The sequence below is a fragment of the Haematobia irritans genome, chromosome 4 (genome assembly GCF_050003625.1).
Source record: "Haematobia irritans isolate KBUSLIRL chromosome 4, ASM5000362v1, whole genome shotgun sequence".
Classification (NCBI taxonomy): domain Eukaryota; kingdom Metazoa; phylum Arthropoda; class Insecta; order Diptera; family Muscidae; genus Haematobia; species Haematobia irritans.
In genome coordinates this window covers 109,002,748-109,026,887 of record NC_134400.1, presented here as the reverse complement: position 1 = coordinate 109,026,887, position 24,140 = coordinate 109,002,748, and the positions used below count along the sequence as shown (strand labels likewise).

At 34.9% G+C, this 24,140-nt stretch overlaps 1 protein-coding gene and 2 long non-coding RNA genes across 3 annotated transcripts in view; 2 read left to right on the top strand and 1 right to left on the bottom strand.

Annotated features, from left to right (window-relative positions):
* Window positions 1–6,147: 6,147 nt before the first annotated feature.
* LOC142236059 (uncharacterized) lies at window positions 6,148–7,445 on the bottom strand. The gene is made up of 2 exons (XR_012721886.1): window positions 6,400–7,445; window positions 6,148–6,332 (listed from the first exon to the last, which is right to left on the bottom strand). It is a non-coding gene; the product is annotated as an uncharacterized LOC142236059 (long non-coding RNA).
* A 76-nt stretch (window positions 7,446–7,521) lies between these two features.
* On the top strand, window positions 7,522–8,009 carry LOC142236820 (uncharacterized). The gene is made up of 2 exons (XR_012722214.1): window positions 7,522–7,752; window positions 7,810–8,009. It is a non-coding gene; the product is annotated as an uncharacterized LOC142236820 (long non-coding RNA).
* A 650-nt stretch (window positions 8,010–8,659) lies between these two features.
* The window catches only part of LOC142232975 (putative protein phosphatase 2C T23F11.1), a 30,014-nt gene continuing 14,533 nt past the window's right edge, over window positions 8,660–24,140 (top strand). Inside the window, exon 1 of the mRNA XM_075303705.1 lies at window positions 8,660–9,327. The gene's annotated coding sequence lies outside the window, so the exon portion shown is untranslated. The remainder of the gene's footprint in view (window positions 9,328–24,140) is intronic.

The window sequence follows — 24,140 nt, the reverse complement described above, 5'->3', positions numbered from 1 at the left end:
TGAAATGGGGCCATATTTGCTTGGTGTCGTTACAACCCTTGCAATTCTCCCATCGAACATTTGCCATCATAACAGCCTTCTCACGCAGCATGAGCTTGCAGGTACCTAGGGTCATACCAACAAATTCTAGTTGCCCTGGAATATGTAAGGTAGTCCCTAGCCTTGCCAACTCATCCGCTTCGCAGTTCCCCGGTATGTTCCTATGGCCAGGCACCCATATTAGGTGAATATTGTACTGCTAAGCCATCTCATTGAGAGATTTGCGGCAGTCGATGGCCGTTTTCGAGTTGAGGAACACAGAGTCCAAGAATTTTATTGCAGGTTGACTGTCTGAGTATATATTAATGCCCACATTTTTTGGAACATTACTTCTCAGCCAATTCGCCACCTATCTTATTGCTAATATTTCAGCCTGAAAAACACTACAGTGATCAGGTAATCTTTTCGCTATTCGAAGTTCCAGATCTTTAGAATATACTCCGAACCCACTTGTCCATCCAATTTGGAGCCATCAGTGTAAAAATCTATATATCTTTTATTCCCCGGGGTCCGTGTACACCACGCCTCACTGTTGGGAATTAGAGTCTCAAACTTTTCGTCGAAAAGTGGTCTCGCCAAAGTGTAATCCACTACGTTAGGCACATCTGGCATTATTTAGAGGACCGAACTGTGACCGTAACTTTTTCCGACCACAGCGATAGCTCGCGCAACCGCACAACCGTTGTTGCTGCCAAAATGCCTAAAGGCAATAGATGCATCATGACATTAAGGGAATTTGTTCCTGTCTTGCTGAATGCGGCTGAGATACACAAACACGCCATACGCTGAACTTTGTCTAAACTTGTTGGCTGGTCAAGTGCCGGCCACCAGACTACAACACCATATAGCATTATAGATCTAACCACTGCCGTGTATAGCCAATTTTTGGTTTTAGTCCCCACTTTTTTCTTATTGCCTTTTTGCACGAGTACTCACCAAAGGGAATTTCAATACCCCCTAAGGATATGGGCCTAACCATGGGAGTTTTGCGATCTTTGCAGTACATGACTATTTCTGTCTTTGCAGGATTTACCCCAAGACCATTGTCTTTCGCCCATTTCTCAGTCATCCGGAGGGCCCTCTGAATAATATCTCTGATTGTGGATCGGATCTGCGTATGCCACCACTTTTATCCTTTCTTTTTCTAGGGTAACCAGAAGGTTATTTATAGCAACATTCCAAAGAAGAGGTGATAGAACTCCTTCTTGGGGAGTGCCTCTGTTTACATACCTCTGTATGTTTGCTTGTCCTAGTGTGGCTGAAATACGTCTCTTCATTAGAAGTTCGTCTAACAGCCTAAGTACACATGGATCAACATTCAGAGTTGTCAGTCCATTTAATATCGAGCTCGGATGGACGTTATTGAACGCCCCTTCGATGTCTAGAAACGCCACGATTGTGTATTCTTTGACAGATAGTGAGCTTTCAATAAAGCTGACTAGTTCATGTAGTGCGGTCTCAGTAGACCTGCCCTTCGAGTATGCATGCTGTCGTTTCGAGAACAAACTTGAATCGATGCTAGTTCTAAGATAAATATCTATCATCCTCTCCAGAGTCTTAAGTAGAAATGAGGATAAGCTGATTGGTCGAAAATCCTTCGCCCTCGAGTGAGAGGATTTTTCCGCTTTAGGTATGAAAACCACTTTTGTTTCCCTCCACTTTCCTGGGATATATGATAAGTTGATACATCCTTTATATATCGCCGACAACCAGGGGATAATTTTGTCAGTTACTGCTTGTAACTCCGCCGGAGTAATTCCATCAGGTCCGGGGGATTTGAATGGTCCAAAGCTATTTAGCGCCCATCTTATTGTAGTTTCCGATACAATTTCCTCGACGGGAAACGACCGCTGAGCAACTGTGGCACCGGGAGCCACCGTGGTGCAATGGTTAGCATGCCCGCCTTGCATACACAAGGTCGTGGGTTCGATTCCTGCTACGACCGAATACCAAAAAGTTTTTCAGCGGTGGATTATCCCACCTCAGTAATGCTGGTAACATTTCTGAGGGTTTCAAAGCTTCTCTAAGTGGTTTCACTGGAATGTGGAACGCCGTTCGGACTCGGCTATAAAAAAGAGGTCCCTTGTCATTGAGCTTAACATGGAATCGGGCAGCACTCAGTGATAAGAGAGAAGTTCACCACTGTGGTATCACAATGGACTGAATAGTCTAAGTGAGCCTGATACATCGGGCTGCCACATAACCTAACCTAACCTAACCTAACCTAACTGTGGCACCGCCAGTACATGGTTCAACCGTCTGATTTCCAGGAAAATGTGTGTCCAATAATACCTCCAGCGTCTCCTCACTGGACGTTGTCCAATTGCCCTCCGACGTTTTAATGAAACCTGGAGCGGAGTTGGTGGATGCTAGAAGCTTCCGTAGTCGTGAAGCCTCGGACGTATTCTCAATACTGCTGCAGTAATCATTCCAAGAGTTATGCTGAGCCTTTCTCAGTTCTCGCTTGTATCCTCTCAGATTCTTCTTGTAAGTGTCCCAATCCTCAGGGGCTCTGGTGGACTTTGCCTTGTTAAAGAGCTTCCTGCAGGATTTCCTCATATTATTTAATTCCGTAGACCACCATGGTGGTCGATTTTTCCCCCTTGGCTTCCCTCTAGGACATGCAGCTTTCAGTGAGATGTTGAAGGCCTTAGTAATCCTCTCCACTGCGTGTTCGATATCTTGCACATTTCTCATATTTGTCTCAGTTATTTCCGGTATCATCATATTGAACGATTCCCTATACCTATTTCAGTCAGCTTACCTAACATTTGGCGAAAATATGGTCTTGGTGATATGAACATCAAATTTGAAACTGATGTAGCGATGATCTGAGAAGCTGTGTTCACTTAAACCCTGCCACTCAGATATCATTTCATTCAGTTCTTGCGAGGCCAAGGTGATGTCCAAAACCTCTTGCCTGTTTTTAGTGACAAAGGTTGGGACATCTCCCTTGTTGCAAACTACCAGATTAGTACGCAAAATAAACTCTATTAGCGACTCTCCCTTGCATTAGTATCACTACTTCCCCATATACTATGATGTGCATTCGCATCGCATCCCATAATGAGTTTCGTCTTTGTTTTCAGTGACTCCTCCACTAAGGTCTTAACGGCACATGGAGGCATCTCCCTGTCATGTCCCATGTAGACCGAAGATTCCCAATATTTGCATTTGGCTATTTCTAAACTGGCAACGACAGTGTCTGTATTGCACATTGAAGGAAGCAGAAACAAGTTGAGCTCGTTTTTAGCAATTATACAGGCTCGATTTACATCATTACCAGTATACTGCAATAGTTTGAACCCCGGAGTACTTAATTCACATATTTTGTTTCTATAAACATATGGTTCTTGAATAAGAACTATATCTATGTCCCCTTTCATCAGGAGAACTTTTAAGGCAGCACATGCAGCCTTACAATGATGAAGATTTGTCTGGAGGATCCGTAGGACCATCGATATTTTCAACAACCGTCACATCAGCCGCTTCAATCGTATCAGAGCAGCTTTAAAACATTCTATAGACTTCTGGCCCGCAAAAGCTATTAACTTATATCGTCCTTGATACCATCCAGCATATTGTTGTCGAGGACTTGGTCCGGGAAACTTTTTTCGCACCTCTGAGTTGACACCAGACATCGCGTTCTCAATTTCCCCCCATTTTTGCCTTGGAATCATACCGTCCAATGCTCCTTTATTAATAATAGCCATCACAAGGCTGTCTTTTGCAACTGAGGCAAACGATCTTTGATCCCGTTTAGAGGATGGCAGCTCATCCGGTGAAAGTGAAAGTTTTCCAGCTTCAGAATTCCTTGAGCCCATTTTAAGGAATCGCTTTGCTTGGCCGACAACGTGCTTGGGTCGACTGATCTAATTTCTTTAGGATAAACAAAGCATTTCTTCGTTCCTTGAATCACTTTCGAGAGGGATTGCCTCCTTTTGATGTCGTCACCTTAGAAAAGGTTCGACTTGCCACAGTGTCGACTAATTGGGCCTGACTCTTGGTCGCTGCCCAAATTTATAACTTCAGTCGTTACCCGTCCACTGGGCCCTGAAATTAGCAACCCAGTGGATGACTTTGAATTTCGCATGGTGGTTTATTATTTCCACCACACGTGAAATTCGTAATAAGTACTTATTACGATGAGTGAGAGGCTTTTCCCGCCTTAGGTATGAAAAAGACTTTTGTTTCCCTCCACTTTCCTGGGATATATGATAAGTTGATACATCCTTTATATATCGCCGACAATCAGGGGATAATTTTGTCAGTTACTGCTTGTAACTCCGCCGGAGTAATTCCATCAGGTCCGGGGGATTTGAATGGTCCAAAGCTATTTAGCGCCCATCTTATTCTAGTTTCCGATACAATTTCCTCGACAGGAAACGACCGCTGAGCAACTGTGGCACCGCCAGTACATGGTTCAGCCGTCTGATTATTACCCACCTTAATGCGCTTTACAGACTATCAGATATTCCGGACGGAATGCCCGTGTTTGTAAAGAATCTTACAGTGTGTCGCATCGATACGACTTGTCGGCGATGACTAAATAATGGGTTAATGTGTTATCGATCCCATAAACATGCAACAGTATCGATTATGCCTTCGGACTTAAAGGCCGGTACTATGTTCATTCTTGCGGAAAATTTTTATGGAAACCATTATTTCGCACATAGAAAGCGGCGTTTTTTAGGTAGCTTGGAGAGCTATTTTACAGGGAACGATATTGGATTAAGTTGGTGGTTGTTGCTTGTTTTTACAAAATAACATTTTATTTTTCCTTGGGCAAATGATCTGCTATTCCTTTGATCCTTCGTATAGTTTCGGAACAAAAATATGGTCCGTGTTTGATTTATAAACCCGCACAAATAGTTTTTAATAAATAAATTATTTCTTAATTCACATTGCAAATGGCGCCGTGCTATAAACGTCAGTTTTTCAACACGAATAAACAAAGTATCACAAATGGAAACAATTTCGCAAATTTTTCGCATTTTTTGGTTTTGTATGAAGTTTCAACGCGAAAACCGAACAGAGTACCGGCCTTAACTTATAATGTGCACAATATATGGGATACGTTCGACACGAGCACTGTCGTCCGGAATAACTGATAGTCTGTAAAGCGCATAAGTCGTTATAATAACTGTTTTGTTTTCTGTTTCTTTTATACGCTTTACAGACTATCAGTTATTCCGGACGACAGTGCTCGCCGACAAGTCGTATCGATCCGACACACTGTAAGATTCTTAACAAACACCGACATTCCGTCCGGAATAACTGATAGTCTGTAAAGCGCATTAAGGTGGGTATTAAGTTCAAGTCTTCGTCTATTTGTGTGTTCGTTCAAGGTTTGCCCTTACACTGCTCGAACAAATATGATAACGTGGAAAAATAAGATGAAGCATAAACATAAACAATGAAGAAATGAAGAGTTATGGGTAAAGGCATTTTTTACTGAACAAATGAAAGAAAATAATAAAAATCCGGATATATATGACAAAACAATGATTCCGGAAGTATTCCACATTCTTAAATTACAAATTACTTGATGGATTTCAAATACTTCTCACCTGGTTTTCCACTCAATAGAAGTGGAATTTTTCTACGTTTTTGCCACAATTCTTGTTTAGAATTATATATTTTTTCAATTTCTAGCCAGAGTTGACGATCCCTCGTTAATTTCATTGCAGAAATGCCTGTTTTTATTGTGGAAGTAAATTTGTTTTTGATAATGTTTGGCGAACATCCCCTTACACCCAATGATTTGTGCCACCTAATGCTTAGTACTAAGTTCGTTTCTGCGAAAAACGAATATCTTCATCTATCTCCCTACCCTGCCAACATTTTTTGAATTTGGGGGCGCTTTTGAGAATCCGCACTACGTCGAAAACAGTCGTATACGATATCCAAAACTCCTCGGAAAAGCGCCGTCACTATTGAGAAGTTGTACCACGCCAAGTTACTACAAAAAAGTATCGCATGAGTGCAATGAGTGCCCATCTGGATACATTTAGAAAGACGCCAATAAGAGCCCCTTCAAACAATCAGAGAAAGTGCATTTTAAGATAGTTGTAAAAGAATCATTGTGGTCAAGTAAAACACGATTGATTAGATGATTATTAATTTTATTAAACATTTATAAATTCTCATAAATATAACATTTATACCACCATCACATCACATTTAACATATTTTTATGCATTAATAAAAGATTGAAGTTGAGTTTCAAGTTGCAAGTTACATGTTGTAGCGTCTATCAGCCAGTGCTTTTATTCCCAATGGAGGCAGCCTGTCTGGAAAAATCTTGAAAAACTATCACTTTATTCCTATTGGAAAGTCAAAAATTGTTCACCAATATACCTTTCACAATTTCAAGCGAAATAACTATGTTTTCAGCACTTCATTATCGTTTTTATTTAAATAAATTATAAGAAGCTAGTTGTGCTTGGTGTTTCACAAAATATAAAATGGCTCTTGTAACAATAGTGATGGCAAACTACTTTCATGCGAATAGTGATGGCAAAATACTATCACAGTTGGCGATTGTTGCAGTGTCACATACGAGTCTGTGGTAGCGATGAGGATGAAATGGAACTTTGAAATGCTGGCAGGGTAAATAGGGTTTCAAACCCAGGGATGTTAACTTATTTATGCGAAATAATATGCCTGCCTATTTTTTCGTGCGAAAAATCCAGGGTTGTATAAATATGTGTTTGAAAATGCTCAAAACAAAGATTTCGCATTTATTCCGCGCTAACGTTTTTTGTATGGAGTATAACAGTTTTTCGCGCGAAAACGTGATCTTAGTATTAAGGCCGGTACTATGTTCATTCTTGCGAAAAATTTTTATGGAAACCATTATTTCGCACATAGAAAGCGGCGTTTTTTTAGGTAGCTTGGAGCGCTATTTTACAGGGAGCGATATTGGATTAAGTTGGTGGTGTTGCTTGTTTTTACAAAATAACATTTTATTTTTCCTTGGGCAATTGATCTGCTATTCCTTTGAGCCTTTGTATAGTTTCAGAACAAAAATATGGTCCGTGTTTGATTTATAAACCCGCACAAATAGTTTTTAATAAATAAATTATTTCTTAATTCACATTGCAAATGGCGCCGTGCTATAAACGTCAGTTTTTCAACACGAAAAAACAAAGTATCACAAATGGAAAAAATTTCACAAATTGTTCGCATTTTTTGGTTTTGTATGGAGTTTCAACGCGAAAACCGAACAGAGTACCGGCCTTTAGGCTTAACCAGAAAAAATCAAAGTTGTTTTGATTTTTTCCCAACACGTCCCCGAAACACGCGAACAAGACTTTATACTAGCGGATTTGTGGCCGCAACGTGTTGTGTCGCAGGGTTTATCCGACCGTATAAGGTGCCCTTTACAGTGTGTCGGATCGATACGACTTGTCGGCGATGACTAAATAATCGGTTAATGTGTTATCGATCCCATAAACATGCAGCAGTATCGGCCCTGCCAGCATTTCAAAGTTCCATTTCAACCTCATCGTTACCACAGACTCGTAAATGTCACTTCAACCATCATGAAAAGGTACATCAAAAAGTACATGCAAGTAATTTGCCATCCCTACTGTTAAAAAAGCCATTTTTTTGTGAAACGCCAAGCGCAACCAGCTTGTTATATTTTAATTAAATAAAAACGAAAATAAAGTTCTGAAAACATAGATTATACGCTTAAAATTGTGAAAGGTATATTGGTGAACAATTTGGTGATTTTCCAAATGGAATAAAGTGATTGTTTTTCAGATATTTTACAGACACGCTGCCTCCATGGAATAAAAACACTGGTTGATAGACGCAGCAACATGTAACTCAACATCATCATTAATGCCACAAATTATGTTAAATGTAATGTGATAGTGGTATAAATGTTATATTTTTAAGAATTTGTAAATGTTTAATCAAATTAATAAATATCTAAACAAACGTGTTTTACTCGACCACAATGATTCTTTTACAACTATCTTAAAATGCACTTTTTCTGATTGTTTGGAGGGTCCCTTATTGGCGTCGTTCTAAATTGATCTATAAAGGCACCTAATAATTGCACTCATGCGAAACATTTTTGTAGTAACTTGGCGTGGTACAACTTCTCAATAGTGACGGCGCTTTTCCGACGAGTTTTTGATGTCGTATATGATTGTTTTCGACGTAGTGGGGATTCTCAAAAGAGTCCCCAAATTCAAAAAATGTTGGCAGGGCGGTTAACTGATAATGTCCACAATATATGGAATATGTTCGACACGAGCACTGTCGTCCGGAATAACTGATAGTCTGTAAAGCGCATTAATTCGGTATGGTTGTTTTATTGTACAATAAATTGTTTAATATATCACATACTTTGACTAACATTTGGTCCGCCATACAGGAATGGAAAACGGCCAACCGTCAATTGATTAACAACCAACGTCGTTTGAAACATGACTTCGCCTTTGTTCTCTTCTCAGTGCCGTTATTACTTTTTTACCGGCTTGTTTACTTAATCGCCGTCATTACTTAGTACTTTAAAAGCGCTCCAATCGCCCAACTTACACCCCAACACGTCTTACCAGAGACAATCATCGGCCCTGGGGTTTGATGATCTTCGTTGGGTCAGTTTTATTCATGAAGTGGTAAGGGGGACAATGGAACGCTTTTGAATTAGGATAATAATAAAAATTCTCAAGTAAATTGCGCTCATCCATATTTTCCCTATCAGTTACAATCATATGATACGCTCATGTTAATTAGATTTTTGGAGACGCAACAAATTACTTATTTTACAAAAAAAAAACAAGTGTTTTTAAATTGCAAAGTCGCGTTGCTGAGTGAGTGGTTGGAAGCACAATATCCAAACAAAAAGAGGAAAATCGATATATTTTGCATTAAAAACCAATAATACAATCGGTAAAATTATTATAAACTTTTAGTTAAAACTTTAGTTTATCATTTACGTTATTTGAAAAACAAATTGATAACATTATAGTGATTTCCAAGTAGTGCTGAAAGAAAACATCGTTTTGAAAGAAAAAAAAAAAAACATTTAACAATATTCTAAAGAATACAGCTGTTTTGTTGTTGTTATATTGTGGAAGTGACCGAGTGACGACATACACAGAAATACATAGTGCGCGGAGTTAACAGAAATACTACGGAATTCCTCTAATAAGAGTCCCTGGGGTCTTCATTTTGCATTGTTTTTCTGTTACTGTGTATGTTTTTCTGAACTACTATCTCCGTTCAATAACCCAGGCAGGGCTGCTCGTACCTATATGTAAATTTGAGGTGAGTTAATTTTAATAACTCTTTACGAAAACAGTGGTGGTTCGGTCGAAAGATCGCACTTAATTGCCCTCTGTATTTGTTTTCTCTGTTAAGATTATTTGTATTTATCGTCAATGGTATATGTGTTGTATAAATGGATATTTTTTTTATTATACGTAAGCACATATGTATAAATGCCTGCCTTTGTGAATATTCGCTTTGTTTATTTGTGATTACTAAATAGACTCACTGACTGACTTTATCGCTCAAGTTTTACCGTATCTTAGTTTGTATCTACAAGAACACAATGTGATGATTCTGACCTTTTTTTGATCACATGTTCTGTGATGATATGTTTTTGTAGCATTTCTTTGCGACAAAACGATTGCGTATACCACCGGCATTTGATTATGTTTACATGGACGGACCTTTCAAAAATATAAAAAATATTTTAAAAAATATAAAATATATTTTTGGCCCGAAAACGAAACGGAAATGGTCTATCCAAGTCGCAATGTTTGGTTAATAAGAGAACTATATAAATTCAATGACCTAATCAGTTTCCGATTAGCTTATTTTATTGGATTTATAAAATCGTTGCATACTTCAGACTCTAAGTTATGTTAGATGCCATATATTTATTTATGCGCGTAATTTGATCAAAGATAGATAGGGTTGAAATTTCACCATGATCTATAACATATTTACATACCTAATAGGATCTCAGACCAAAATTATGATGCTTTATAATATTAACAAGTATATAGGGCAGAATCGAATCTTATGTACCTTCCACCATGGATTGCGTACAAAGTTCTACCAAAGATTGTCATCCATAATCGAATTACTTGGAGCTAGGAAATTTCTTTTGGGATCTCATATCTAGATCTTATTTCGATTCACATAGTAACGACTCTCACATTATAAACTTTTTCGACTGCTTTTTAAAAATTCAACATAAAAATGGAATGAATAAAGCCTTTCACATATATAAAGTTATATACATGATACTAATATTCTGAAAGGGGGAGGTGCTAAAATTATTCTGGGGTCTTAGCCCCCAGGATCCACCTAGCTACGCCAATGGTTCTGGTAATAATTGCCGATGGTAAAGCATAGTTTTAGTTTTAACATTGTTTCCTAAACAAACTCCATATGAGGTCTATTTTAAATACCTCTTTAGCTCTTGATCTCCTCGATCATGAACCTTCAGTTTATATGGCTATATATATTTATAGACCAATTTTGTTGGAGGCACATAGTAACATAACTTACCAAATTTCCACCAGATCGGACGACATTTTCTCTATCAAGAGGCTCCGGAAGCCAAATCTGGGGATTAGTTTATATGAGGTCTACATATAATTATTGACCGATACGGAGCAAATTTATTTTGCATGGTTGTTACTTACACCACGTACCAAATTTCAACCGGATAAAATTTGCTTCTCTAAGAGGCTTCGCAAGCCAAATTTGGGCGACCTTTTTCGGCTTAAAGACGATCCCATTGATTTTGGAAAAATCGGTTCAGATTTAGATATAGCTGTCACATATATTCTTAACCGATCTGGTCATAAATGACGTATTTATCAACAGATCTTCCAATTTCATATAATCGAATATTTTGTGAGTCTCGTCAATTTTGCCGAATATCTGTCAAATCGGTTCAGATTCAGATATAGCTCTCATATATAGCTTTCGCCGGATTTAGACTTCTATGGCCCAAGAGGCCAAAGTTCTACACCGAGTTACTTAAAATTTTGCAAAAGGAGTAGAACTACCATTATATACATACATACCGATTTCGATTGAAATTCTGTATTATATATAGTTCGGTTCAGTATTAGATATAGCTCCCATATATATATATATATATATATATATATATATATATATATATATATATATATATATATATATATATATATATATATATATATATATATATATATATATATATATATATATATATATATATATATATATATATATATATATATATATATATATATATATATATATATATATATATATATATATATATATATATATATATATATATATATATATATATATATATATATATATATATATATATATATATATATATATATATATATATATATATATATATATATATATATATATATATATATATATATATATATATATATATATATATATATATATATATATATATATATATATATATATATATATATATATATATATATATATATATATATATATATATATATATATATATATATATATATATATATATATATATATATATATATATATATATATATATATATATATATATATATATTTAGATTCCATTAAAATGTTTGAAAACACGTATTCAATGGCCGGGTAACTGGTAAAGTTAGGTTATATAGAGTGGCGCAGCTTCGCTACGGGAAATGGATCTACAACAGAACCGGTACAGGACTTCTCCCTGGTGTGAATAGACCAGTCCCAGTTCTGGCCGAAACGTATGGAAGGGACCGGTCACTTCAACAGGGGTTTGTCATTGACGGGGATAAATTTACACAGGTGGTGAATTTTTCTCTCTTAATAATGAGTGCTACCCGATTCTATATTTAGCTCAATGACAAGGAACCTCCGTTTTATAGCTGAAGATAAACTATGAAATACACAGGAATATCAACATCATTAGTGAGAGGGATAAACTACCGCTGAAAAACTTTTTTGGTTCCTGGTCGAAACGGCAATCTAGCATTGAGAGTACATCTATGCCGACAGGAACAGCGGAGTAGTGGTGTATGTAAGACGTTTTAGGAAGATGGTAGAAGATGGTAGGTAGATTCCCAGTCAGAAAAAAACCATCGGAAAAGCGTTGTAAAAGCGTTGTGAACGGTCGATACACGGTGGGGAAAAGCGTTGTTACAACCCCAAAATGATAACATCATTCCACGGTGTATCGATTGTATTTAACAACGTTTTCAAAGCGTCATGAAAACAATATTTTATACGCTTTTCCGATGGTTTAACGAACGCTTTGACAACCCCAAAATGATAACATCGTTATACGGTGTATCGATGGTTTTTACAATCATTAAAAAGCACTGAAAAACAAAATTTCATACGTCTTTCCAATTGTTTCTAGAAGATTTTGTCAAAATTTTATTTCTAAATTTTGCCAAAATGTTATTTCTATAGAAAATATTGTCAAAATGTTATTTCTGCCCGCCTTGCATACACAGGGTCTTGGGTTCCAAACCAGATTCGACCAAACACCAAAATGTTTTTTTTTCAGCGTTGGATAATCCCAACTCGGTAATGCTGGTGACATTTCTGAGTGTTTCAAAACTTCTCTAAGTGGTTTCACTGCAATGTGTAACGCCGTTCGGACTCGGCTATAAAAAGGAGGTCCCTTGTCGTTGAGCCTAACATAGAATTGAGCAGCACTCAGTGATAAGAGAGAAGTTCCCCACTGTGGTAACACAATGGACTGAATAGTCTAAGTGAGCCTGATACATCGGGCTGCCACCTAAGATAACCGAACCTAGAATTAGATTGAATCGATTTTGCAATGTCCGCCTCCCTGTCTCACACTAGTGTATTTGGAACACGGTTGCCACAATTGGTAGAATTCTAGCAAAAATGGTAAATTTTTGACTGCTTGATAGACTTGTAGGATGTTCAATGTTTTGGTAGATTTTGCAAAATATTCCTCTCCAACTAAGAGGTAATTTATAAATAGAAATAAAATTTTCACAAAATTTTCCATAGAAATAAAATGTTGACAAAATTGTCTATAGAAATAAAATCTTGACAAAATTTTCTATAGAAATAAAATTTGGACAAAATTTTCTATAGAGATAGGATTTTGACAAAATTTTTGTGAAAAAAAGTAATTATGTCTAACAAAATTTCTTCAATTAGTCGATAAATACGTACTTATATTTGGGTTTTGGCGTGATGTCAGCGTTTAGTTTAGTTAAAACTCTCTACAATTGCCTCATTTGTAAAATTAACCAAAATTGTTGTTCCTAGTTGTTTCACTGTTAATGTACATATTCACTTTATATGATAAAGGAACATTATCCTATTATAAATCAATTGATATCAACAATAATACATCCATTACTCATTAAAAACCATTGGACATTGATGGAACATGCATTTTCAACGACAATTTTATGGAAAATTTACTATTTAAAAACCGTCAATTAATTTGTTTAGCAAGCGTTGTTTCAACGTTGGCTTCCAACGCTGTTACAACGCTCAATATTTATAACCATCGTAAATTTCTGACTGGGTTCATATGACCATGGAGGCCAAAATTTCATTTAAAAAATTTTGCACTGAGAGTTTAAAATTTTTGCAATGTGTGCCAAATTTTATCAAAATCGGCTCAGAATTAGACAAAGGCCCCCTAAATATGTTCTTCCGATTTTAGCAAATATGGCCAAAACACCCACAGGTAAAATCATCACTGTTAATTCGAAAACTCGCAAAAATGATTCAAATTTACCTATACTCTAATTGGTATCTATTGACCTATAAATCAAAAATGCGAAATTTTATACAATTTAAATATCTTCAATTTTTTTTACTAACATTGTGGTCCGTCCCGGTCATTAACCAATTCTAATTTTGAGTCTAGGCCTTTTTTTGAAAGTTTATAAAAAATTGTCCAAATATTTATATAGCTCCTAACAAATTTGAAGGTGATTTTCAACGTTCGAATTATGCTTCTGTGGAGCCTATTCGTAGGATGTACATTATTTTTAATTCAATCTATCATCTAGTTGACACTAACCTTAGTATTGATATGATGAAGTCTAGAATTTTAGCATATTTGGATAACTAATACATTAGTTTTATTGAATAACCTAATATTTGATCTTGAGTTTTAATATACCCGGCTGATGAGTCCTTCTCTGTAGCTGGTCAAATCCTTCTGCCTCCACCGCGCCATGGTCCGGATCATGGTGTGTACGCTGTCCCTACGTCATGGGGTCGAGGCCCTCACGGTCGGAAGGGGCGGGAAAGTGGGCGATGGGACCGTTCGATAAGGTGTTAAGATGCTATCCGCCCGACTTTAGACTTTCCTTACTTGTTTTTTGCTTACTTAATGACGTGAACTAAAAATAAGAAAACAAGTTGTACACACATATAGTGCACAATTTCACCAAAAAATTGTTCATACTTCCCTAAAATGGGAGAAGTTTGCTTAAATTGAGTGTCTGGCATAAATCTATGGATTGAGGTATAAATTTCTCACAGTGGAAAGTATTGTAGTAACAAAGTGGCTTTGCGGCTTGGATTCGCCAAGAAAACAAATAAAAATAAAATGGCGATCCAATCAAAAATAACGAAATTATAAGTGATATGCACTTTCGATAAAATTTACTGTAATATTAATGAAAATAGGGTTAGGTTAGGTTAGGTGGTAGCCCGATGTATCAGGCTCACTTAGACTATTCAGTCCATTGTGATACCACATTGGTGAACTTCTCTCTTATCACTGAGTGCTGCCCGATTCCATGTTAAGCTCAATGACAAGGGACCTCCTTTTTATAGGCGAGTCCGAACGGCGTTCCATATTGCAGTGAAACCACTTAGAGAAGCTTTGAAACCCTCAGAAATGTCACCAGCATTACTGAGGTGGGATAATCCACCGCTGAAAAACTTTTTTGGTGTTCGGTCGAAGCAGGAATCGAACCCTCGACCTTGTGTATGCAAGGCGGGCATGCTAACCATTGCACCACGGTGGCTTAATTAATCAAATTAAAAAATGAAGTCAGTTGAGAAAATGATTGGTAATATTTATGTTTTTATTTAAAGTATTAATTCATCGAAAAAAATTTGCTTACATTAAAAACTCTTTCCAAATATCTATATATCCGATAACTGGTGCCACTATATCTGAAAAACTGTACATGAGACTTTTGAATTTTGATTTTTTGGAATAACCAATATCTGTTACCTGCATTTTGTCTGGTCAATTCCTCACAAATGGTTCCTTAGATATAGGCGATCCAATATCGGGGCTATATATAGCCGATATCTGACGATAATATACCTCAAAAACTGTACATGAGATTTTAAAAATTCTAATTTTGATTTTTTGTAATTACCAATATCTATTACTTAGGTTAGGTTAGGTTAGGTGGCAGCCCGATGTATCAGGCTCAATTAGACTATTCAGTCCATTGTGATACCACATTGGTGAACTTCTCTCTCCTCTCAAATGGTTTCTTAGATATAGGCGATCCAATATCCGGGCTATATATAGCCGATATCTGGTGACGCTGTATCTCAAATACTGTACATGAGACTTTTTATTTTTTAATTTTGATTTTTTGTAGTAACCAACATCTATTACTGGCATTTTGTCTGGTCAATTCCTCTCAAATGGTTTCTTAGATATAGGAGATCTAATATCGGGGCTATATATAGCCGATATCTGGTGATAATATAGCTCAAAAACTGTACATGAAACTTTAGAATTTTTAATTTTGGTTTTGTGTAATTACCAACATCTATTAATGGCATTTTGTCTGGCCAATTCCTCTCAAATGGTTTCTTAGATATAGGAGATCTAATATCGGGGCTATATATAGCCGATATCTAGTGATAATATAGCTCAAAAACTGTACATGAAACTTTAGAATTTTTAATTTTGGTTTTTTGTAATTACCAACATCTATTAATGGTATTTTTTCTGGTCATTTGTATTATCTATCAACATATAGTCCGCATGGGCTCGGTTTGATTAAATAAAGATGAATATGAATTCCTCTAGCACGGTTTCGTAGATATAGGCGATCAAATATCGGGACTGTATAGACGATATCGGTGACGCTATATCTTAAATACTATGCAAGAGATTTTTGAAGTTATTTGAGAACCTTATTTTGGTACCCCATAGATGTTTTTTATTTTACTATCTTATGTCCATTACTTCAGGATATATTGACATTTTTATACGACTTTAGAGTTATTAGCGGTTATGACCACACATAAAATAACTGGCAGGTTTTCCACCACAAAGTTGCCTCTTTTTAAGAAAAACTATTTTTTGGAATGGGTTCCACAAGTTAAATTCGTCCCACAAAGTTAAATTCGTTCCACAAATTTAAATTTTGATTAGCCAAGACACAAACCGCGAAATTATCTCGCGAATTTATCTTCACACCCTTTATAAAAAGGAGGTCGCTTGTTATTGAGCTTAACATAGAATCAGGTAGCACTCAGTGATAAGAAAGAAGTTCACCACTGTGGTATCACAATATACTGAAAAGTCTAATTGAGTCTGAAATGTAGTATTTTAGATTGACATTTTATCTGGGCAATTAACCTAGAATTGTTTCCCAGAAAAAAGTTGAAAATGATATTACTTCTAATTAAGCTAAACATGGAATCGGGCAGCACTCAGTGATTTTTTTACTTATTGAAATTTATTTACATAAATAATATTTAATTCATTAAATTAGGTAATTTATTCATAGTAAATTATTAATCTTACTTTTGCAAAATATTTAATGTTCGCTGGACTTTTCAAAAAAATCGGCCAAGTAGGACAGTACTACTACCTACCCTATAATTTCCCTATCCATTTCAAACAAATCGTTAAATGTTAGGATAGTTTTGCTTTAGCTCAATGACTTTCAGTTCTACTCTGTATGATAAATGCATGGGTCTTTCAAAACTAAACGGCAATATCACAATGAATCATTATTGTAATTTGTCATAATTAAAAATAAATCATTTATTTGTGGAGTTTCGGTACATCATATATAAAAAACATTAAAATTTATACGTATTATAGGGATTTCATTTGTATTTGATTCAATTCGTAATTCGGATAACGGGTCATGCACCTCCATTTGGTACACTGAACAAACCAGAATAATAATCTTTGGAACTTAGACTTATCAAGGAACTATGATGTCGTCATCTTTATATCTTTCTCTATACTATCTCTCTCCAATTAAGATATATCAACATATATATGTTTACTCGACACTACACAAAAAAAAAATATTTTTTTCTTCAATCACGAAATTAATAGATTCAATTAATTTTTAATTGAAATGTCTTCAATCACAGAAATGATAGTATCAATCGCCAAATCCAATTAAAATTAAGTTTTCCAATTTAAAAATTAATTGATACATTTAATTTTTCCAATTGATTTTTGTTTCAATTAAAAATATTGGTGAATCAATTTAATTTTTAATTGAAATTTTTTACAATTCAATTTAAATTTTAATTTGAAAAATTTTGATTACATATTTTTTTCGACTTCTCTTTCTCTCTCTTTTTATTGTTGAAATACTTCTGTATAAAACTCGCTGCAAAAAACAGTAACAAAGTTTGTAATAACATGCGAATTCTTTATACATGCATGTTGCTCTAAAATTTCGTTTATGAGGAAAGTATTTGTGTGCGTGTACATTTTCAAATCATACATAGGACTTTGTTATCATTTAAAGTAGCTTTCATAATAACCTCTTCTTTGTTGTTTGATTTTTATCTGATTTGATATCAGAGCAAACATCATCTACCAACTTTATATGAATAAAACCATAAAATTTTGTTGATTTTGTGTATAATGTTTATAAAATATATAATACGATCTGTTCTAATATTTTCCATTTATATACAGAACAAAAAGAAGGGCAGAAGGGCTAAAATAAGTTATTTTCTGATAGGATATAAGATAAAAACAAAGATTTAGCAAATTACATCTATTGGTCTCGAAACCTGATTTACTAGTTAATGCTCTACTCGTATTAGGCTCCTCTAAAAATGCCGGACTTTACGATTGAACTGGCAGAGATTATAGGTCCCAAATCACTGAAAATTTCAATATTATAATAGTTGTGTTCTTTTACTTTACATCAAGGCATATTTAGGAAGGTACTTTCATGGTACGAGGTGGTAACAGGTTTTTCATTGCAGCTAGAATTTTGATAGTCAGTATTTGTTTATATTCAAATATATTTTATAAATGTTTTATAAATGTTTAAATTATTTTATTTTAATAAAAACTTGTCAAAAATGTATTCAAGAATTTTTGTGAGGAATTTAAATTTAATTTGTCAGAAAAATACTGACAACACTGGTAAAAGTAAGTCATATACCTCATTCACATCAGGCTCGAAATCAACTAAAAGTGGATTTGAAATCCCATTTTTAAAAGGCAAATGACAGTTGAAATCTAGTTAAAGTTGATTTTGCAAGTGTAATGAAGTAATAGAATTAAATTTAGTCAATTCCAGAGATTAATTTTCTGACATTTCTGTTTGATTTTTTTCAGTTCCACACATTATTTTCTCCCATCCAAATTTTAGATTTTAGACAAACATATCACTGTTGTCATAAACTTGGACATCGCCATTCGACTGACTAGGGTTACGCTAATGAAATATCAATAGGGGACATATCGAGCAAAAAAGAATGGTCCCTAAAATTTAGATTACTTTCACAAATGTCATTTGAATCAACAAAAATGTTTTCAGCAATTAATGGTCGTTTGGTAATTGGTAACACTTTTTGGTATTTATTTGTATCTTTCAATATGCCTTCTTAAAATCAGAATACTTTTGTTCACCTGGTTAATTGAGACAACCAGGAAACCTTATCTAAAATGATAATATTCCCGTCATCCCACACAACCAGAGCCCCTGGTAAATGTCAATAACTTTCATTCTTAGTTTCATAGTGAATTTCTTAAAACAAAAAAGGCTAAAAATTCTTCTGCATACGTCTATGGGTTTAAAAATACATTCTATGAAATCTATCTCTCTATTTAAACAGCTAAATATATTCTGCGAGTAATCGCATGTCTACCGGAATGCCAACATCATCGGTCATTGAGTTTGAGTGTCTGTCTATTCAACAGGTTTTCTTTTAATCATTGCTATTTATTCACTAAGAACTATATCCCACAAAGAAAGAACTCTACGTAGAAAACTCGTATATAGTGTTAACACTAACTAACAACAGTGCTTTGTTTTTATTTATTTATTTTTTTTTTTTAATTTAGGGTGCATAATGAGTAAGTTTATGAATCACTAACTATAAATTGACCATCAAAACTACAATGACTTAATTTCGGAAAACTCTCTGTAGATTGAGTTTAGTTTATAAGATAATGCGTGTTATTTAAAATCATTTCTACAGTTAAAGCAAGGTGTTGTGGAGGGTTTTCTTTTGGAACAGTTTTTCGAAAGTTTCAAACTTTTAGTATCAAAAATTTGTGTTTTTATTTTTAGTGAGAATCATAATATTTACATTCGTTGATATTAAGCACTGTTTTTTTAACGAGTGCGTTTATACCAAAAATTTGGCATATTTTGAGCTTTCGTAGTAAGAATTTCATATAGTACTAGACCATTTCACACATCCTTTGCAAACATTTTTGGAATACATTTAAACTATAAAACAAAAAAATGTAAACTGTTTTATAACAAGAATGAACTAAATTATACCCCACATTTTTTAACTACGAGGGCAATTCGGAAACTTCTTAGCCTAGCGCAAAAGCGCGGTATAAACAGAAAAAGTTACGGGTTTTGGAAACTTCCATCTCTGTTATGAACACATGTTAAATTTTGTTTCGATCTGGCAACTCCTTCATATAGAAACAGGTGTTCAAAAAAGACGCATCCGCAATTTTTATACCCTCCTCCATAGGATGGGGGTATATTAACTTTGTCATTCCGTTTGTAACACATCGAAATATTGCTTTAAGACCCCATAAAGTATATATATTCTGGATCGTGGTGACATTCTGAGTCGATCTGAGCATGTCCGTCCGTCTGTTGAAATCACGCTAACTTCCGAACGAAACAAGCTATCGATTTGAAACTTGGCACAAGTAGTTGTTATTGATGTAGGTTGGATGGTATTGCAAATACCGGTCCACTTTTACGTATAGCCCCCATATAAACGGACCCCCAAATATGGCTTGCCGATCCTCTAAGTGAAGCAAATTTCATCCGATCTGGCTGAAATTTTGTATATGGTGTTGGTATATGGTCTCTAACAACCATGCAAAAATTGGTCCACGTCGGTCCATAATTATATATAGCCCCCATATAAACCGATCCCCCGATTTGGCTTGCGGAATCTCTAAGAGAAACAAATTTCATCCGATCCGGCTTAAATTTGGTATATGGTGTTAGTATATGGTCTCTAATGACCATGCAAAAATTGGTCCACATCGGTCCATAATTATATATAGCCCCCATATAAACCGATCACCAGATTTGACCTCCGGAGCCCCTTGGAAGTACAAAATTCATCCGATTCGGTTGAAATTTGGTACGTCATGTTAGTATATGGTATCCAACAACCATGCAGGAATTGGTTCATATCAGTCCATAATTATATATAGCCCCCATATAAACCGATCCCCAGATTTGGTTTTGGAGCCACTTGGAGGAGCAAATTTCATCCGAGTCAATTGAAATTTGGTACATTGTGCTAGCATATGGCCGTTAACAAACATGCCTAACTAGGTCCATATCGGTATATAGTTATATATAGCCCTCAGATAAATCGATCCCCAATCACATAAAAATTGGTCCATATCAAATTCATAATTGTATATAGCCCCCACATAAGCGACCCCCATGTTTCAATTCTGGCTCTCTACGTACCGTGCAAAAGTCCATATCGATACGTAATTATTTGTAGACTTACCTATACATACCTTTTTCGTCTAATATATACCACGTATGGACTAACTCACAATTTAGAAAATGATGTTAAGAAGTTTTAAGATACCACAACCCAATTAATTCGATTGTGGATGACAGTCTTTCGTAGAAGTTTCTACGCAATCCATGGTGGAGGGTACATAAGATTCGGCCTGGCCGAACTTACGCCCGTATATACTTGTTTTACAATGGAAAAATAAGAAATGCGTGCTGTCATTAAATATTTACATAAAAAAGGTTTATCGGGACAATAAATTCATAATAGTATGGTGAATGTGTTAGGTGAAAGTGCTCCTTCATATGCAACAGTAGAAAATTGGGTTGCTGAATTTAAACGTGGTCGTACAAGCATTGAAGATGAACCACGTAGTGGCCGTCCAAAAACAGCAACAAAAACAGAAATTGTAGCCAAAGTGCATGATATGGTATTAAATGATCGACGAATAAAAGTGCGTGAAATTGCTAATATCATGGGCATCTAAAATGATCGAGTCCGTTTAATTTTGCATGAAGAACTACAGATGAAAAAGCTTTCTGCAAGATGGGTGCCGCATTTGTTAACAGTCGATCAAAAACGCATAAGAATGAACATTTCTCAAGCTTGTTTGAATCGTTTTAAGCGAAATAAAATCGATTTTAAGCGTCGTTTCATAACTGTTGATGAGACATGGATCCACCACTTATACTATATATAAAAGAACAATCCAAACAATGGACTGAAGCTGGAGGAAGTGCCCCAAAGAAGGCAAAAACAATTCAATCGGCTGGTAAGGTTATGCCAACGGGTTTTTTTGACTTCAAAGGTATTTTATTGATTGACTATCTGCAAAAGAGTAAAAATATAAATTCAGAGTACTATTGCAACCTTTTGGATCAATTAAATGTACAAATTCGAGAAAAACGTCCTGGCTTACAACACAAAAAAATTATTTTTCATCAAGACAGCGCACCAGCGCACAAGAATGTTTTAACAATGGCTAAAATCAATGAATTAAAGTACGAGTTGCTTGACCACCCACCTTATTCTCCTGATTTAGCTCCCAGTGACTTTTACTTGTTCCCAAATCTAAAAAATTTCCTTGCTGGCAAGCGTTTTACCTCAAATGAATATGCAATTAAAGTTGTAAACCACTATTTTGAAGACCTCGAGGAAAACTATTTTAATCAAGGGATAGAATTGCTAGAAAAGCGTTGGACTAATTGTATTGAAGTTTCAGGAGATTATATTGAAAAATAAAAATATTTGTGAAAAACTAACTATTCTCTTTCATTGATAGGCTAAGAAGTTTCCGAACCGCCCTCGTACAACTCAAGAAATTACACCATCTCATAGAAGAAAAAATGTACTAAGATTAAAGAACAAGAACAAATTATGACCATTTTAACCCTACTCTAATTCATTCTTCCTATTTTTAGGAATCGTACGAAATGGTTCTTTAGCTTTAGTTCATATTGAACTTATGTGTACGGTCATTGAAGTTTATATCCAAGTTTAGTTCATAAAATGTTTGAGACATACAGTGCACTCGGGATAAGGCGAACATCGCATAACGTGAACACGCTTTTTCTGAAATTTGACGGTAAAGGCAGATTCACAATGCCAAATACAATTCCAAATACACCTACAGCATTTTTTAGTGATGGTTAGGTTAGGTTAGATGGCAGTCCGATGTATCAGGCTCACTTAGACTATTCAGTCCATTGTGATACCACATTGGTGAACTTCTCTTTTATCACTGAGTGCTGCCCGATTCCGTGTTATGCTCAATGACAAGGGACCTCCTTTTTATAGCCGAGTCCGAACGGCGTTCCACATTGCAGTGAAACCACTTAGAGAAGCTTTGAAACCCTCAGAAATTTCTGGCCTGGTTTTTTCGTGAATTTTAAATATTAATTTAAATTGCTTTATAATTCCATACCCACTGCTATTTTTCCGATCTCTTTTTTTTAAATTTTTTTCATGAAATTAAATTAATTTTTTAATATTACTAATAACAAAAATAAAAGACTATTACGCTAGAACGTGTAAAACTCCTGAATATTGCGATGTTTTGTTCTGAAATTCGCTGAAGTTCACTAACGTGAACATTTTCGCTAATATGAACTCTCTTGGTTTTAATTAGTTCACGTTACCGCGAGAGCACTGTACTTAAAAAAATGAAAATTTCATTGGACTGTGGAAAATTTGAAAAAAAATAACAAAATTTGACTACAAAAAAACAATGTTTTCGCAATAAAAATAAGTTAAATTTAGCGTTAGTTTAACTACTCATTTTCCGATGTATATCAGTTCTAAGTTTTTGAAGTTTTTTTAATAGAATTATTGGTCAGTTATTTTCTATTCTATTTTTATACTACGCGAAAAGTTCTATTAGGAGCAACATCAATTAAAAATTTAATGAAATCAATAAAAAATTAATTGGATTAATTCATTTTGTGATTGAATAAAAAAAATCTGTGTATATCGAACTCTTTACCGACAAAAAAATTAAGTAAACCTCTTTCTTCTTCATGTGTAGGATAATCCATGGGGATTATCCTATTTCAACTTCATAAAAACACTATGTTTCGTGCCACAGAAAAAAATATCACCAAAATATTTCCATTAAAAAGTTGATTGAAGTTGAAAAATTCAATTAATAAATTAACTGATACAATTAATAAATTAACTGATACATGATAGAAGCAATGATTGAAAATTTTTACATTTTTAATTAAAACATTAACTGATACAATTAACTTTTTAATCAAACTCGGAAGACTAAGGCTATGGTCACATTAGGCAAATATTTGACCAAAATGAGGGTCAAACATTTTTCCAGAACCATTATCCAAATATATTGATACGGTTTTTGTAAAATAATCCTAACATGATGTTACATATCCAATATGAGCTAAATATCTTTTCTGGTTTGGCTGTGACGATTCTTTTTTGATTGATCTGTCAAATATTTTCCCAGAGTGACCATAACATAAGTCACTTAAAAAAGTGATGTTTTTTTTGTAATTTTTAAATAAAAATTTATTTCAAACAATCAATTTTTTTAATCAAACTAAAAACACAAATTCAGATAAGAAAGTCATTGAAAATAGACACGATTTTAACTAAAGAAGTTAATTGAGTTT